The sequence below is a fragment of the Eumetopias jubatus genome, unplaced genomic scaffold (assembly GCF_037043125.1).
Source record: "Eumetopias jubatus isolate StellerSeaLion01/CBP00866 unplaced genomic scaffold, mEumJub1_p1.0 scaffold_14, whole genome shotgun sequence".
Lineage (NCBI taxonomy): Eukaryota > Metazoa > Chordata > Mammalia > Carnivora > Otariidae > Eumetopias > Eumetopias jubatus.
The window spans coordinates 6888548-6904452 of record NW_028274820.1 but is presented as its reverse complement, the minus strand read 5'-3'; the positions used below and the strand labels follow the sequence as shown (position 1 = coordinate 6904452).

At 38.0% G+C, this 15905-nt stretch overlaps 1 pseudogene; it reads right to left on the bottom strand.

The window, feature by feature from the left end:
• Positions 1-349: 349 nt before the first annotated feature.
• LOC114213698 (zinc finger CCHC domain-containing protein 9 pseudogene) lies at positions 350-1164 on the bottom strand (annotated as a pseudogene).
• Between the last annotated feature and the right edge of the window lie 14741 nt (positions 1165-15905).

The following is a 15905-nucleotide window of genomic DNA, read 5'->3' as shown; positions in this document are numbered from 1 at the left end:
CAAAGCGGTTATCTTTGTTTAGGGGTGGTGTACATTAATGAATGGTTTTTAAAAGAAAGATGATTGTTACAATCAAGCATATAACCACTTAGTTATACCTAAGTTCTGTCTGTTAAAAATGTTCTTTTAGAGAATCCAATTTTAACATCTTCTACTTTTCTTCAGTGATTTTCTCCAGTGATAGAAGCACTCTTTAATGGACAGCACTCAGGAAACAATGTGACCATTCCCGGATCATACTGGTATCTACAAAACAGGTCTCCAAGGGAGCCCAGCTCCAATTTGTGAAGTATGCCCGGTTCAGAACACTTAACGATGAGGTGGTAACTAACGATAGTACTAATCATTATCAAAAATCAACAACTTTAGGTATCTTTGTCTTGGGTTCCTGTGGCTTAGGCACATCCAAAATTTCTTCATAGTCTGCACTCATTCCCTTTGCCCAGCGACCAACTGTGACCATTCGATCTGAATTCTTACTCTCAGGGCAATCTTTCTTAAAATGTTCTGCGGAGCCACAGAGTCTGCAGCAACCACCATCAGCATAGAGTCCTTTGGGATTATCAGGACAAGATCTGGACAGATGCCCCATTTCCCCACAAACAAAACATTTTACAAAAGGAAATTCACCACAAGCTGGGTCTACTTTGGCTTTGCACTTGGTTATTTCATGGTCTGTGGAGCCACCCCAATGACATACTCCAGTGCCCATAGCTTGATTCTCAAGGGCAGCTGGGCAAACTGCAATCCCATGGCCAGGTTTTCTACAATGGAAACATACCATTGCATTTTTCTATGCTGCTGGTCTTTTTAGTCTTCTCCCTTCCCGTCGACTACCTTTCTTTAAAGCAACTGCAATTTCCTCCCTTACGTCCTGACTGTCTGTTGCTATCACCTCTCCATTATGAACCATCCCTGAGTTTTGTCTTACGTATTCCATGAATCCATTTACATCTTCATTTAAGTACTCCTTTTTCTTTTTGTGCTTTTTGTGTTTTGCTTGAGGAGCATCATCGTTAACAGAGAGCCTTTGGCTTCAAGTTGTTTACTCTTTGGTAGATTTTGGCCTTCTCCCTCAAAGGACCCCTTCTTCATGTCCTCCCATGATGTTGCAGCCAAAGGTCTTTTGTTATGTGCGGTAGTAACTCGTGCCCACCTGGTCATGATTTTATCAGCAGTCCCTTACAAAGCAGCCCGTCGCTGTGCCTTCCCGCCAGGTCCCTGGGAACGAACCAGAGGACTTTACCGCATCTGGGTGTCCCAAGGTCCTATGTCGCTTAGCCGTGCGTAACTGCTTACCGCGCACGAATCACATTGATATAGCAACAATTGATCAGAAAAAATATCTTTCTTATACATTGCTGGATTTAGTTTACCACATTTTAATAGTTTTTATCCATATTTGAGGGAGAAATAGTCCTGTAACTGACCTGTTTTATCCAGACCACTTTTAATATAAACTGTTTCTCTTCTCTATTTGTTATTATTACCAGAGATTTACTTATTTTTAGTCTTTTAAAACAATCAATTTTTAATTTCCTTATTGCTTTTTCCATTTCTTTAAGAAAGTTCTTTATTAATCTTATTTCACAATCAATTTATTCTTTTGTAATCTTCTAACTTTTACGTTTGAGGCTTAACTCGCTGATATTTACTATTTTCTATTTTTCAATAAGCTTTTAAGAATATAAATCTCCATCTAACACTTTAACTGAGTATAATTTTGAAGTGCTTTAATTATGTAGTTCTAGATTTTCTTTTAGATTTTTATTATGATTTATGTTTATCTTGAAATTTCTTTGAAATGTGTGTTTCTCTTTTTAATTCACAAAGATTTGTTTTTATTGATTTCCATCCTAATTTCCTTGTGATTAACGAATATGGTTTATTTTACAACAATTTTTGAAATATGTTAAAATTTATTTTGTGAGAAAAAGATGGGTCAAATTTTATAAATGCCTCAGAGTTGCTTAAGAATCTATAGAAAGTATTAGATGTAGGAATAATGTCAATTATATTAAGCTTCTAAATTGTGTTATTTACATATTCTATATGTTTTACATTTATTATTTATAGAAAACCTTGACAATCATGCTGACTCAACGACCACACTAATAGTTTATGTTTAAAATATGACCAAAATATTTTTCTCCCAAAATGCTGTTAATTTAATTCAGACATGATATTAAATTCACTGTGAAATGAAATGTAGTGTCTTGAGAAAGTGTTTTCAAGAGAAGGCATCAGTTGAAAAAATGATTGCAAAACACAGCTATCCATAACCATTCCAGGCATATTTCACTCTCTGTGCCCTTAATGTAAATTACCCAATTACTCGTGATTTTATTTTGCCTATCCCGGTCTCCTTTTCCCCCTTTTCTGAGAGACCTATTTACTAGTCTCTAAGCTAATGCCTCTCTGTGATGAAATCTAAAGAACTTAATTTTGATTTCCTCAATTTTGTCAGATCTTTGTTAAGTTCATCTTTCTGTGCCTAATTTTGTTATAAAACGGGATTAGTAATAGTTTCCTGCTGTATATTACACGGGATTCTTTTGAAGGATAAATGGGCTAATACATGCAAAGCACTTGGAAGAATGCATGGAACATAATAATGGTTAATGATTCTTAGTCACTATAAGCCATCAGTTTTTACTGTCATCATCCCTGAATACTTTTTGTTTTCATTGCTTCCTGTAGGCATCATGATTTTTCAATAAGATATAAAGCACTGGACAGCAGCAATTGTGATGCATTTTATTTTGAAATTAGCTAGGATCGGTAGGACATTGCAAGTTCTGTCCCATCTAGTTTAAGGACTAAAAATATTCCGGACCTTTAATAATCTGCCTTTGACCTAACTGTGGATGTGTCCAAGTACCAAGATGCAGACCTCTCTCGTACTGACACCAAGTATGCAGTCATGTCTGAATGGGTCTGATTCATCTTTCTTTCTCTACCGGAGTTTCACAGCTCTTTTGGAAAGGACTAGCACCCTTGACTAGTTCTTGCCAGGAACTCTGTCTTGTTCTCCAGTGTATACACTATGTTCTAAAGGATGCATAAGTATAGTTTCATGATTTTATTTGTATGTTTTTTGCTTTGTTTTGTTTTTTTAGTGACCCTGTGGTTCTCTTCTGTCAGGACAGAGTAATTTAGAATCACATGATGCTCCTGGGCTTCTGTTCCCCATTCCTGGATCTGGCTATCCCAGCACAGAAGCTGACACATAGGAGGGCACTATGGAAGGAAGACATTTCCAATGGGCCAGAGTTAGAAAGAATCTAGAGTTGATGTTCTGGGGTGAAAAGACACTGAGGCAAGAGAAACTTCCCAAGGAGCCCCGGCATGAAGACACTGCAAATGCACCACCTGGATTCCTCTCCATAGGGCCCTAATTCTTGTCCACCTGCAGACCTCACTCACAGCACAGATGCAGCAGTGGATCTGGGCAGAAAACTATCCCAATGATCAGCCGTCTCTCTGCCTCCTTCTGGGCATTTCTTTGGCAAGGTGGTCAACGCATGCTTGCCTTGATGTGTCCCAAACCCTGGCCAGTTTTCTCAGGAAAGGAGCAGAATTCAATTGATTTCACTGGCAGTTGTCAGGGCCAAAGAAGCATGTCTAGGTTTCTCTTTGGCTTGGACAGTATTACCACAGTGTATTGTTTCCGATTAGGCACTTTCTGAATTCAATCGCCAGGATGGCAATGCAAATCGTTTGCCTTTATCCGTTTAACTGGTAAGATTTACAACTTTTTTCTTTTTTTAAGTAGAAAAGATAATTGCATTTTCTATTTGAAAATGGTGAGATCAATTTTTCAAAAATCTTTCAATGTAAATGAATTAGTTACTGTATTTTTAAAGAAGTAAAACATCTGGGAAGCAAGTTTTATTGCTTAAACATATGGTGTTTCTTAATGAAGGAAAACTACATTACCAAATGAAACTACAGAAAAGGTATAATGTATCTAAGATTAGAAAAAAAATGGAAACCCAAGATTTTGAAATCAAGTGGAACTAGAGACTTTTACTATTTAAAATGATAAAACACAGCCTTAGATTTTACACACTAAGAAGTACATATTGGCAGATCAGAGGAATATAGAATTATGTCCAAGAAGAGAGTGTTAACTCACTTTGAAGCATGTCAAAAAATGCTTGTGTATTGTGCCTCGACTATCTCCAGTTATCATTTATAGGAAACAGCTGTTCTTTTGGCTTAGTCATTGGTATTCACTGGTGACAGTGGCTTTGAGCAGAGCAAGCCGACTGAAGAAAATATCACCTTGATCGCAAAGTAATTAGATAATAAAAGACTAATGTGTTGTTTCTTAGGGAAGTCAAGAATAAAATGAATTGAAAATAAAACCAAACGAACCACTTCAAAAACAAGCCAATGTAGGCCAGGTTGACTCAGAGACACAGGCATTGAGGTGACAGACTGAGCTGGAAGAGTTTACTGCAGTGTGAGGAGAGGATCCCACCAGCCAGAGAACCAGCATTTCCCAGTCTCTGTTGAGAGAAAACTGTGGGAAACTGCGGAATCAATCATTAATTTTGCTATGCCAAATTCAAGACAGAAGGTCACCATGTTTCTTTTAAAGATGAACAATCACTTTTTTTTCTACTGAGTTTATGACTTAAACCACATACCTCTAAACCAATTGGTCACAGGCCTGTGGCCCATTTCTGAGAATCACATCTCACCTGCCACCAGCAGATGCATCATCTGTCAGAGTGTCTAGTGGTTACTTTGTTATATGATCTTGATGTACAGACCAAGATCGTTAGTATTCATGCTCTCTGATTGTAAATAATGAGACAGTATTCTTTTTCTCAGAGTTCAGTCCAAAAGTCTGCCCAGAGTCAACTAAATCAAGACAATGAGATGAACCCTCAATGAAGAATAAAGAAGCAGAAGGTTAGAGGTGATAGAAAAGAGTGGTTGAAGAACCAAGGAGAGTGAACCTGGGGGAAAAAAAAAAAATCCCTGACCACCCACAAGCTGCCTCAGAACTGGGACATTTGTGTTACAAATGAGAGATTGTCCTTGCTTTGGATCCCAAACCCAAGTCATAACCAGTGGGTTAATGTCATACATGAATACTTTAAACTCAATTTAGGAAAGAGTTTTATTGAAAATAGTGCTATTCTATAAAAAAATAGAATATATTTTCTCATAAGATTAAAGTAATATTTGGCATCTGCAGGGTGCAAAGATAAGCTAGAAGCCACTATAGAATTTTCCAAGAATTTTGTGAGTTCCAGAATTATTTCTATTGATTGATAGAACATAACTGTTTCCCAGGATCTTTAGGCCTGGTGTGGCAATGATCTAATTATTGAACAGGAACCAGTCATGCAGATGCATAAGGTCCTTGGGAATTTCTGCACAAGAGACAAGAGCAAAAGGAACAAAATGTCACTTTAATTTTCACTGACACTGGCTTCAAGGTATAAAATGGGAAGCCTGCAGGACTACAAGACAGACAACATGCATGGTCCCCAAATAGATGTGAGGATGTTCTCCAACAGCAGGCCCTGGAAGCAAGCCCTGTCTTGCCCTTTTCCTCAGGATTCTGCCCAAACCAGGGACTCTTTGTCCCTTTCCTTGCAAGGAATGAAGACCCAGTAAAGAAGTCAGAGTGACATTTAGAAACTGCAGACTACCCACTGTCACCCAGTTGTGAGAAGAAAGAGAAAAGAAAGAATCCCGTCCATGGGCTGATCTTTTCTGTTTTCATCGTCTGGTAACTGCTTCCACATCATTTTTTTTCCTGTAGGATCATATTTGTTTATGTACAGCGTTCCGGCTCTGCTGTTTTTTTTTTTTTTTTTCTTTTAATAGAATCAAACTGTATCTTCATGCATTTTTAAAATTAAAAAAAATACACACACTGCTTTAGAAGACTTTCTATCAATATTCATCCTAAGATCTTAATAAAAGTCTTTATTTTCTTCTAAATATTGTCTTGCAAATAATTTAAAGTATTGCCTTTCATAGTTAAGTTTCTAATTCCCTTGAAATGAATTTCTGAGTTTCCCATGAAATGGGGATCCAGAATGCAGAAATCATTTGTCTCAACACCATGAATTGAGTGGAATGTTGGTCATCATTGGTATATAAGGCCACCTCTGCCACATATCAAATTTCCATATATATCCATCTATTTGTAGATTCTTTTCTATCCATTTTATAGAATGGATTATTTGTTACAAATTCACATTAAGATAGTACCTGGTGCAGATAATATAGTTTTGTTATTCTTTCTTATGAATGACTTTGGCCTATACGAGGGTTTTGTTCTTCTCTATCGGGAGCCGGCAAACATTACCTGTAAAGAATCAGATAGTAAATAATTAGGCTTTGCAAACCATATAGTCTCTATTACAACTACTCAGCTTTGCCAATGTAGTGAACAAGTAGCCACAGGCAATCTGTAAACAGATGGTCATGGCTGTGTTCCAATAAAATTCCTTTCACAAAATAAGGCAGGAAGGTTGGAGTTGACTCAAGAGACAGTTTGCTGACCCATATTCTGTATAAAGGCCTTGTTGGGCTTTTGAATGGAATTGAATTGAATCCAAATATCAACCTGTAGGAAACTGTTAACACAGAAACATTGTCTTTCTGTTTTTGAACATGATAAATCATGACATAGTCTTCTTTTTAAAGAGGATATGCACTGAAATTATAAATGTACATCAGAGAGAACATTGGCCATGTTTAGTCCTCGATAGACTGTGTTTTCCTGTGATTCCTTCAGGTAGATAGATAATCTTATTAACAGATTATGTCTTATCCACTCACATAAATTCGCATTTAGAGTCTACTGTTTTGAATTCACTTTATTGCCCTGACTAGATGTCCGCTTACCTGTGCCAGCACCCAGCATGCGGGTCTGACAGTTTCCTTTAGTTTCAACAGTAAGTGTAATATCTGCTGTATGCTCTGGCAGGATTCTGTTCATATATTAAATTTTCTTTTGAGTTTGATTACATGTATACTCAAATCTGGAATGGATATGGAGTTTCATCAGATGGTTTTCAATGCCCATGATGGAGAGGATAACTTTATTTTCTCTTTTAATTTCTTAATGCAGAGATTCAACTTGAATGCTTTAAATAAGATGTAGTTAATTATAAAACACCTATTAAATATTATTTTAATTTTCTGAATCTAGATTCATAAGTGTGATTAGTCTATACATTTCTCTGTGTTCTTCTTATTTGATTTTGATATGAGGTTAATGCAAGTCTTTTTTGGAAGTTTAAGAATAATTCCTTTTCTGTCATGCCCTGGGACAGTGTAGCTAATGCACCAATATCAATAATGTACGTTATTGATAACTTCTGTTCGTTGTACACTGTACAAAAATATGCCAAAGTATGACCAGCTCTCATAGCAATTGCTCCTTCATGGAAGAAATGGAGGATGGAGTTATGACCTAATCATTCATTCATTCATTCATTCATTCAGTTTTACTGTGGAGGAAGTAGATACTGAATAAGATAAAAAGCAAAGTATGCCATCTGTTGGATGGTTACTAAAAGATAGGGAGAATAATAAGGTAGGGAATGAAAATATGAAATAGAGGAATTGGCATTCTTGATGTGGCAGGCAGAGAGAATCTCTAAGAGAAGAGTAACATGTATAGACATTTGAAGGAGTTCAGAGATGAAGCCCCGTAGAAACCAATGAGCAAAAAGGCACTGAAATTAGAGAAAATGTATCTAATTGGAAGGATAAAAAAAGAGGTAAGGAAGCCCGGGAGAGAAGTCATCTAAAATTACTGCTTCCATGTCATCCATTTACCTCTGTGGCCACACATTTTTACTTTCTTGCTGTGACCAGGTATGAATTCCTTATATTCCTTTCAAAGCCAATTCCTCTCTTTCCTACCCAAGGAGAGTACACTAGAAATTCTCTCCTCTCTCTCCTATATCATCAGTTTCCCCTTCAATATTAGTTAATTTCCATCAGGAACATTCTATAATTTCTTCCATTTTGAAAGAAAAAAATCTTTAGATTTTCCCACCCACTTCTGACTGCTACTCCATCTCTGTCCTCATTTTAGAGCAAATTTTTGTGATCTGACTGTGTATTCTCACCATCTCTAATGATACACCCTCCCCCTCCCATTTATACTGAATTCCACACACTCTGGCTTCTACTCACCACTGCACCAAATCCCTTCCTCAGGCTCACCAGTTGTTTGCACACTCGCAAATCCAGGGATCGTTTTCTAACCCTCATCTTACTGACCCATCAGCAGCATTTCACTTAGCTGATTATGAGGAAGACCTTCTTCACCTAATCCTGCCTTTGTTTGTTTGTTTGTTTGTTGTTTCTACTTTACTGTTGACTTCTCTTGGTCCCATATTTCTTGTTTATGTTTTTGTTTTTGTTTTTGTTTTTTTTTTCCCATCTCTTTGAACTTTAAGATCAAAATGTCCCAAACCCAGTTCTTGGACTTCTATTCTTTGTCTATCCTTACTAATTTGGGGATCCCTTTCACAGTGATAAAAATAGACATATTTGCTGAGGACTGCTAAATTTTTATCCCAGCTTAGAACTCATCTGAGCTTCCAATCATGTGAACAAGACCATCCTTGTCATCCCCAATTGGGGGATGAGTTCTCGTATTTCCACCAACAAATGGGCATTCTACTTTTTTGTTGTTCAGGCCAAACAAACCTTGTTTTCATTCTTGATTACTCTCTTTCATATTCCACATCCAACCCATCAGAAAATCCAGTTACATTTCCTTAATATACCCAGAATCTGACTATTTCTTCCCAACCCCTCCCTTACCACCAGCATCTAAGTCGAAGCCATTACCAGCCCGCATGGATGTTGTGTCCCCCCCACAGTCTTCCTGTTTGCTCCTTCCCTCCAACACCTTACTTTTGGAAGAGCAGCTAGAGTAAAGCTTTAAAAACCGTAAGTCCACTAATGGCATTCCTCCGCTCAAAACTGTTCAACAGCATCAAACTCACTCACAACTGCCTTCCTCATGTCCTTCAGGTCTCTGTGTAAATTATACTTTCTCATATGGTCTTGTTTGACAACCTTATTTAAAATAAGTAACTTGCACACTACTTCTACCCTCCTTCCAACTTGACATTTTCTATCTTCCTAGTTATGTGATTTTTTTCCTCTCCATTGTCCTTATCACTAACTAGCAGTATATATTTTATGTATTTGCTTGTTTATTGCCTGCCAACCCCAACTAGATGATAAGCTCCATGAGCAAAGAGTGTCATTTAGTTTGCAATGTAACTACCACCCAGTCAATAGCCCCTCCCCTTTATTCAAAGGCACTGTTTGCTCACTGCTCTGTCCATAGATGAAGTGTGCTCGTCTTTCAACCTTATAAAATTAAGGATTCATAAAGTACACACACTTTGGAGTCTGGCTTTTTTCACTCAAAATTATTTTGCAAAATTTATTCATGTTGTGGTATATAGCTGTAGTTAGTTATCTTCAATGCTACGTGCTATTTCATTGTAAACATAACCCATCTTATTTATCCCTTCTTCTACTAACATTTGGTTGATTCAAAATTTTCGATGTGTCATTTAATGCTTTAGAATTTATTATCCAAGTAATTTGGTGCACACAAGTTTCATCTTTATAGAGTATATGCCCAAGATATGTATAATTCCTGGAATAACCTCAGTGTGATTGAGAGATATTCCCATTTTATGTATTTTATTTATGATGTTTGCATCTGTGCCTGTGAAAAATACTGGCCTATAATTTTCCTTTCTTAAAACACAGTTGTCAAGTAGAAGTATCAAATGCATGTTGGCTTCATAAAATCCATTGGGAAGTATTTCCTCTTTTCCATTACTGCAAAGGTTAATGTAAGATTGATGTAATTTTCTTGTTAAGCATTTAGTGGGATTCACCAATGTCATTAAAATGATATAACATAGATAAAATAAAGATAATCTGCTTGATGGATAAATACACGAGTTTTATAGATATTTTATATTTATGTAAAAAGTCGATCCCTTTTTCTATTATGATCCAAGGTTGTTGCTGACCTTGAGGTGGATGTGTGGATGCAGCAAGCTTACTGGCAGTGCTCTTGGGAACCACACCTGTGAAAGAGTGAGAACATAGGTTTGAGGGAGAAGCTGAGCCATGATACAGTTGCTACAGAGATCTCAGCTGACTCTCTGTGGACCTGACAAAGCATTCAGAGCTGTTTTACATTCAGAAATTAAGATAAGGGGGCTAAATCAAGTCCTTTCCACGTAAGCCTATCATTGGATGTCAGCTGTTTCTACAGAGGAGTAGTAACATTTGTCAAGGGGGCTCTCTGTAACCTGGGGTGGTTTCCAGGGAGGCCCTTGGCCCTGAGTGGTCAGCAGCTGGTGGATGAGCTCCTCTGGCCTCAAGGGGCATCCTGCTTTAACATCAACTATGACAGGCATTTTAATTCTCCCAAACTAGTGAAGAGTGATGGAGGAAATGGCCTGATTTAATAAAGACACACACAGAACACTGACCTCTGCAATTTGTCCTGAAAGAAAAGACATTGAGCACAAAGGAAAAGAGGGTTCCCTCCTAACCTGGGGTGAATATCTACCATTCAAATCCATTCCCACATCGATAGGGAAACTAGAATTAAACATTTTTCAAAGTAAATTGAGCTTGATCAGGGCTGCTTTGTGGTTTATGGAAGGGAAAAAAAAAAAATAAGCCAGAGATGTCAGGTCCTAATATCCTGTGAATTGTATAAGGAAAGCAATATCAAATTCAAAGGCGGGGGGGGGTGGGAAGGCTGTTCTCTCAAATCCCCTCTCTTCAGTGCTTTTTGGTATTGAAATGAGATAATAATGCAACTAAGGAAGAAATGGACATCATTTTAAGACTCTGTACCTGGTTATGAAGAATTATTTATGATAGCCTGAATCTGCCTTTGGAGGGGATGAAGGAAGGAAGAAAGTTACCATAAAGTTAATCAGAAAAGAAAATCATGGAGAGGGGAACTATGGAAACAATTATATACGTGGATTTTCATGAAAAGGCGTAAGCCAAAGAGGATATTTGCTTTTTTCTCTTTAGCATCAGAACCCCTTTACTTACCTGAAAATCCAAAATTGTATGCAACTCAGTAGATGGGAAGGTGATTCCTTGCATTCTAGGATCCAGGAAAAACCCAGATATTTGCTTTCCTTGAACACTGTCACCAGGGGCATGGGCACAAAACTGAAACTGGCCAAATAAAAGCTCTAGGACAGAACTCTCCTTCTGGGGCAGAAATGCAAAGAAACTCAAATTGTTTGGCATTCCCTATGCTGTCAGAGGTGGTGAGTATCATCCAAGGTCTAAATGAAGTTATAATGGAGGAGGTAGGTGTTTAGCAATCACAGTTACCTCCTGCGATGTTCCTTTTACTGGGGCTGGGGTCCCTTCATTCCTGACCACTTTCCAGGCCTGGTTCTTCATCCATCCCATTGATTATTTAGCTCAACCATAATGTCTAGTAATTCCTGTTTTTTTTTGTTGTTGTTGTTTTCTTTTTTAAGTTGTCCAAATTTAGTTTTGTCAGACTAATATTGCTACTCAAATCTTGAGACTATGAAATGGTTTGCTCTTAGGAGGACAGAAATCAATGTATGGTATTAGAAGTTGTCTCTGGGACAATTCAAAGACTCTTGCCAATCTGGTACCAACAAATTAGATTGGCATGGAGAATGCAGGCTCTGAGTTCTGATTCCCATGTCAAGGAAGGGTACCATCTCAAAATTGTTAATCCATTAATTTTTGATCCATTACATGAAATACATTGTTAATCTCTTTGTTTTATTGAAAATTCTAACTCTTAAAAATATTTACCTGGGGCACCTGGGTGGCTCAGTGGGTTAAGCACCTGCCTTTGGCTCAGGTTATGATCCTGGAGTCCCAGGATCAAGCCTCTCATCAGGCTCCCTGCTCAGTGGGGAGTCTGTTGCTCCCTCTGCCCCTCACCCCAGTTGTGCTCTCTCTCTCTGTCTCACGTTCTCTCTCTCTCTCTCAAATAAATAAATAAAATCTTAAAGAAAAAGAAAAAGAAATCTTGGGTGCCTGGGTGGCTCAGTTGATTAAGTGACTGCCTTTGGCTCAGGTCATGATCCTGGAGTCCTGGGATCGAGTCCCACATCGGGCTCCCTGCTCGGCAGGGAGTCTGCTTCTCCCTCTGACCCTCTTCCCTCTCATGCTCTCTATCTCTCATTCTCTTTCTCTCAAATAAATAAATAAAATCTTAAAAAAAAAAGAAAAAGAAAAAGAAATCTTCCCAAGGAATATTCCCAGCTTGTGAGTTTAGAGTTTGGGGTTAATTTTTTTTCTAATCTAATGACGTGTGCTTTCATTTCAGACAATTTTTAAAATTGGCATCATTGGATAAAAAATTCAAAAAGCATCACCACAGGGTATGTCCCAAGATCATTGTATTTTACTACAAAGACATTGAAGGACTTATGATGAAACATCCAATTATGATTTTAGAAACAGCACTCTGATAAAAGATGGGGGCAATACATAAAGCAGGGAGATTGTTTTGAAAAGAATTTCAATAATTCACAAATCTAATTGTATTGTATATTATATTGGTAATGGAAATAAACAAAAATGAAATAATAAGATAGCATTTAAAGTAAGATAAATATTGATAGTGGAGTTTCCATGAGAGATTTAAGTCCTAATGTCCTAAGGCACTCACAGTACGTATTTAACTTACTTATGTCCTGTGCGTCTAGAATGGTTTAGTTATCTACCATCTTTAAGATAATGGAGAAAACAGTCAACTCGAATAATTTCCTATGTCTGTAATTCCGATGAGGACCCTGGTTGAGAAATGCTATGATTATTTGAAGGTCTGATACTGGCCTGTGAGAGTAAGTTTGGGTAAACACAGATGGCAAATTTTGTTTTGGAGTTGGAATTGCTAATTCAGGAGGCAATGTTCAGTAGCCAAACTTCATGGATTTGGAAAGCAATAAGACATGTAAACTGCAGATATAGATTTGGAAATCACCATTGAGTGTGATTATTGAAGTCAAGGATCAGAAATAAGAGCATAACAGGTGAATAGAGAAGAAATAATGGCCTACAATCCAAAGCTGAGGGGTGAATAGAGCAGAGCAGTCTTGTTAAGGCACTAGGAGAGAGCTGAGACATTGGTACATCAAATGAAAGAAAGTTTTCCAGGATGGTAAATATTTATAACGTATATCACATGAGGAATGAGTGGAAGAGCTTGTCAGAAAAAGACTAAGACTCCACTACTACAAATATTACAAGAAGCAACAATTTTAATAGACTAAATATACATAAAGTTGCTTAATTCATACAGCTAAAATTAAAGAAGTCCAAGCTACCAGAGGGCAGAGTTGTTCTAAATGTGATAAAAGCTCAAGATTACCTGGGGCTCCCGGGTGGCTCAGTCAGTTGAACTTCCAACTCTTGATTTCAGCTCAGGTCATGATCTTGGGGTCAAGGGATCATCCAGCCTCAGGCTCTGTGCTCAGCAGGGAGTTTGCTTGAGACTCTTTCCCTCTGCCCCTCCCCCCACTCACATGCCCTCTCTCTTCTAAAATAAATAAATCCTTTTTCTTCTTTTAAAAGCTCAAGATACTTCAACTGAAAAGACAGAAGTCCAAATAGAATCAGTTTAAATAAAAATAAATGTACTGAGCCCCCATCTTAAAATTTGAAGAAGCCAAAGCAAGCCTCAGGAAACTTCACTATTTCCAGGACTCCAAATACATGCCACATTATCTCTTGATGCAGAGTAACCCACAGGCGAGGGGAGTGCTTCATATAGGAACATTTCTACAAAAATGGTTGAGGGGCACCTGGGTGGCTCAGTACTGGGGCACTTGGGTGGTTCAGTCAGTTAAACATCTGCCTTCAGCTCCGGTCATGATCTCAGGGTCCTGGGATCAAGCCCCGCATCAGGCTCCCTGCTCAGCGGTGAGTCGTCTTCTCCCTCTCCCTTTGTGATCTCTCTCTCTCCCTCAAATAAATAAATAAAAATCTAAAAAAAAAAAAGTGGTTGAACATTTTTTTTCTCAGCTCTGAGTTAAGCAGTCCCTGGGAAATTGGATTGGTGGGCACAGGGTCATGTGAACATGTTCTGAAATCACGAGTCATGTTCTGAGAGGCAGGGATCAACATTTTCTGCCTCTATTAGAAACAAATAATTGCAATAAAAAAAGAACAATTCCCAAGAAGAAAGAGAAGCAGTTCCAAGGATGAGGCAATAGGCCTGGACGCACAAACCAGCGATATCCCCTAAATACATGCTGTGGGAAGCAGTGAACCACCATTCAGCGGGACCCCATACATGTGGTTAGCTCCTAATCTCTAGAGGCACCAAGCAGAAAGTATTTAGAATGTTCACTGGTTAATTTTCATAAAGAAAGGTAAAATATAAAAGACGATTGAAAGAAAGCAAAGGAAAATAACATTTCCTGATTAGTTAGGGTATGCCAGTTACATTGCTTTGAAGTTCCCCAGATACCATCTCATCCAGGTCTTGCTGTTACTTTATCAACATTCACATGTTTATGTGTATCCCAGACTTCAGAGCACACTGATGCCTCATATCATTCCTAGGATTTTTCTTTTGCTTTCTCCTAGATGTATTTGACTTTTAACACTTTGGGGTCTCCTGGTTTGTTTTTTTGTTTGTTTGTTTTTAATTTTTTTATCTTGGATCTCCTGATTTCCTCTCAATAGCTTTGGCCCTTTCTGTCTCTCAGCTCCCTACCAAGCAGACATGGAACTGGATCTCTTTTTGAATCTTGCACACCCAGGTCCACACATATGTGCACATTTATCAAACAAAGGATACTCACTAACATAAAGCATTTAGTCAAAAAGTTAAAGTGATAATTATATACACATAAAATATCACTCCTTGTAATAATGGTGCTTTACCTACAATAACAAGCTTGAAATCTACAGCTTGCTCTCCCCCCTCTCCTTGAGTTTCGGGATTTTTGATTTTTTTAATTCCTCAGCCCTCCCAGCTATGTATTCCTACTGCAGGATAAATGTATATATCTCCCCCTTGTTTTTCTCTAATGCTTGCTTCCTTATTTTCCACAAAGTTATATTCAGAGGTTTATTAAGACATCTTGTGTATTCATAAAGACAGAAGTGGGTGAGAGTTACCAGGGGTTGAGGGGGGAAGGAAGCGGGGAGATATGATTTAATGGGTACAGAGTTTCTGTTCAGGATGATGAAAAAGCTGCTGAATTAGATGGTTGTGATGGTTTCACAAAAATATGAATGTAATCAATGTCACTGAGTTGTACCCTTAAAAAGGGTTAAAATAGCAAAATGAATGGATGTTTTATATATATATATGTATATATGCATATATACATATATATAACACAATAGGTAAAGTAGATAAAATAAAATAAATAAATAAAATTAAAAAATAAAAAAATAGATAAAATAATTTCAAAAAGGAAGAAAGAAAGCAGTGTGTGACCCAATCTGGGACAGAGTGAGGTTCATGGGGACATTTCCTCCGGACCTGTCACCCAGACAACTGAGCCCCAGCCAGGCCAGTCTCCCCCATCCCCACCCTTATCCTCCATCCCACCCCCAAGCCTGGCTCATGCGGGTTAGCCACCCCACAAAACCCCTCCCTGATTCATCTGTGAAGATCCAGGTCCCCAGGGAGCCCCTTTTCGACACACACAGAGGAGGAACAGAAGTTTTTTCACTTTACAAAGTCAGTTTATTCATCACCCAAGATGAGACTGGGTAACATGAATTTAAATAATACTTTATTTAATCTCAACACCTAGATACAGGACGATGAAGAGCAGAAAGACAGTGAGCTTGCCTAGAGTTGCACTCTCAGTAAGTAACAGAGCTGGGATTAG